Here is a 3,302-nt window from a genome sequence, read left to right as displayed (position 1 = left end):
TCAAGTGATTCTCTTGCCTCAGCCTCCCAAGTAACTAGGACTATAGGAGCCCGCCACAATACCCAGCTACTTTTAGAGATAGGAGTCTTATTCTTGCTCAGGCTGGTCTCAACCTCCTGAGCTCAAATCATCTGCACACCTTGGCCTTCCAGAGTGCTAGGATTACAGGCATGAGCCACCTTGCCTGGCCTTGAAGCAAATTTCAAGTAAATGCTTGATGGGAAGGAGTTGAAGTGAGGTGTCAGCAAAAAAGAGCAAAAATGAAGGCTGCTGGGAAACCAGCTTCCTGGTAGTGGTTTTCCCAGAGACAGGGCAGGGGAGGGACACACACACACCCCCTGTAATTCAAAGGAGGCAATCCTACAGGGGGTTTTCCTGGGTCTTAGCCCCCAAACCACCCTTACCTTCAAGTCTTCCCTCATATTAACTGCAAAGTTTCTTAAATATTTTGAGACCTCAGAGGAAAGACTTCTCACTTCTCATGAGTACAACTATAGAATGCCCTGGGGTAAACATTTTTCTTGGGCCAGTAGGAAGGTGGGGTCAGCTCCCCTAACACTTATCTGCTTTGATAGCATCTTCAACTTCAAGTGCTAAATTATTTAATCCTTACAACAGCCCTAAGAGGTAGGTGCAATTATCTATCCCTAGTTAACTGAGGCACAAATTGCTTAGGTAGCTAGAAAGTGGGAGAGCCAGCACTCATCCCAGGCAGGTGGCTCCAAAGTCTGACTCTTCACCTCTTCCCTGTGCTGCCTCTGATTGCCCTCCCTCAGTTGTCTCAAGGTACGGGACAAAAATATAATCCAAATGAAGGCAAGACTATATGTTGGAAAGATGCAAAGACTAAGACATGAGAAATAAGCAAGGTGATTACTTGGGGAAGAGGTTTTGCTTATGTTTTAGCAGGAGAAAACCAGTTGCCAATTTGGGTTCCAGCAAGACATCTCAAATTTTACTACGAGCCATTTGAAATAGAAGTCAAAGGAGAAGGCTCGGCGCCCATCTCTCAAGTGGCTAAGGCGCCAGCCATATACACCTGAGCAGGGGGTTCGAATCCAGCCTGGGCCCACTGAACAACAATGATGCAACCGAAAAATAGCCAGGGGTTGTGGCAGGTGCCTGTGGTCCCAGCTACTTGGGAGGCAGAGGCAGGAGACTCGCTTGAGCCCAGAAGTTGGAGGTTGCCATGAGCTGTGATGCCACGGCACTCTACCCAGGGCAACAGCTTAAGGCTCTGTCTCAAAAAAAAAGTCAAAGGAGAAGAGAAAGAGCCAGGCCAAGGCAAGAATTGCTCAGAAAAAAAATGCTCATGAAATTGAAACGAATGACGATCAACCAGAGCCAAGAGAATGCAGAGAACACCAGCGGACGGCAAGGACCATGGTTAATGTTGTTGTGACCATAATGATGGTAATTACCGCATGGTAAGTCTTCCCCTCGCCAAGGTGAAACAGAAATTTACCTATTGGGCATATGTGCCATTTCCACCATTAATTAGACTGTTTCTTGGATGGAATCAGCTATTGAAATTTATGCAAATGATAGTGCATGGATGCCAGGGCCTACTGATGATTGGCTTGCAACTCACTTAGAGGAGGGCATGGCAGTGAATGTTTCAGTGGGATAGAATTATCCACCTATATGCTTCAGTCCTGCACAAGGTTATTTGAAATTAGATATTCAAACTGGTTGTCTCATCAGCTAGAGTATAATAAAATTCATCAGGCTTTTCTTGTGTTTAGTGGATTGTCAATTGCTATAAAAACTGATCATGTGAGACTTTAGTTCTCTTTCCTGTCTTGCAAGATGGCAGGTGAAAAAGTTGAGAAGCCAGTTTCTAAAGAGAAGAAACCTGTTCATAAAGAGAAGAGAAGGGGACGCCCCCCTGCAGCCGAAATCCTGCTCTCCTCAGAGGAATAGGCAGATGTTCCCGATCTGCCATGTATTCCAGAAAGACGATGTATAAGAGGAAATACACAGGGGCTAAATCCAAGATTGAAAAGAAAAAGGCGGCGAAGGTCCCCGCCACTGTTACAAAACCAGCTGGTGGGGACAAGAATGGTGGTACTCGGGTGGTTAAACTTCGCAGAATGCCCAGATACTATCCCACCGAAGATGTGCCTGGAAAGCTGTTGAGCCAGGGCAAAAACCCATTGGGTCAGCGTGTGAGAAAACTGCGATCCAGCATCACACCGGGACCGGTCTAATCATCCTCACTGGGCGCCACAGAGGCAAGACAGTGGTTTTCCTAAAGCAACTGGCCAGTGGCTTGCTACTTGTGACTGGACCTCTGTCCCTCAATCGAGTTCCTCTACAAAGAACATACCAGAAATTTGTGATCACCACCACCACAAAAATTGACATCAGTAATGTTAAAATCCCGAAGCATCTTACTGATGCTTATTTCAAGCAGCAGCAGCCCCGGAAGCCCAGACACCAGGAAGGTGAGATCCTCACCACAGAAAAAGAGAAACACGAGATAACAGAACAGCACAAAGTTGATGGAAAAGCTGTGGACTCGCAAATTTTACCAAAAATCAAGGCCATTCCTCAGCTCCAGGGCTACCTGCGATGCGCGTTTGCTCTGACAAATGGAGCTTACCCTCATAAAATGGTGTTTTAAATTTCTTAAAAAGAACCTAATTAAATGGCTAATAGATTTTTTAAGAACTGATCATGTGAGCACTAGAACTAGGAAGATAGAGGTGATCTTAAAAATATCCAGCAGTAAAACAAAAGGATTGCACAGCTGTCCTAAAAAGGACAGAGATGGACTCAACCTCGTTGATTTTCTGAACTGGGAAGACTGTCTAGCCCCAGAGCAATGGTGCTACAACAGGATAGTTGTGGAACTATAATGGATTGGGCCCCACGAGACCATGCATGTAGCAATTGTGCTTACCGCCTGATGATTGCCAGGAGGATCCTATAATAATTACATATAGAGAAAGCAAAGATGTTTTCTTTTAATATACACACATTTATAATCTTACTACCCCTTTAAATGGGAGGAAAGGGGATAGCTTCCCCAAGGCCTAAAATGATACATCCTATTGTTGGTCCTGAAGGCTGTGGCATGTGGAAATTGGCTTTTGTTATGTCAGGACTTAGGGTTTAGAATACAACAGTTACTATGGGAGAATTTGACTATTATACATATCACATGTACTCGTGACCTACAAAGAATATTCCACCGAGAGCTTGTATAAAACATCTGTACATGTTGGTAGTGGGAAACTTAATTATTTTACCCAATTCACAAACTATTAATTGTAAGAACTGCAAACTGTTGACCTGCT

General features: G+C 44.6%; 1 pseudogene; it reads left to right on the top strand.

The window, feature by feature from the left end:
- Nucleotides 1–1,928: 1,928 nt before the first annotated feature.
- On the top strand, nucleotides 1,929–2,663 carry LOC100955871 (annotated as a pseudogene).
- The last annotated feature ends 639 nt before the right edge of the window (nucleotides 2,664–3,302 follow it).

The sequence above is a fragment of the Otolemur garnettii genome, unplaced genomic scaffold, assembly GCF_000181295.1.
Source record: "Otolemur garnettii isolate 467f Iridium unplaced genomic scaffold, OtoGar3 scaffold00051, whole genome shotgun sequence".
Classification (NCBI taxonomy): domain Eukaryota; kingdom Metazoa; phylum Chordata; class Mammalia; order Primates; family Galagidae; genus Otolemur; species Otolemur garnettii.
This window is presented reverse-complemented; position numbering and strand designations above follow the sequence as displayed.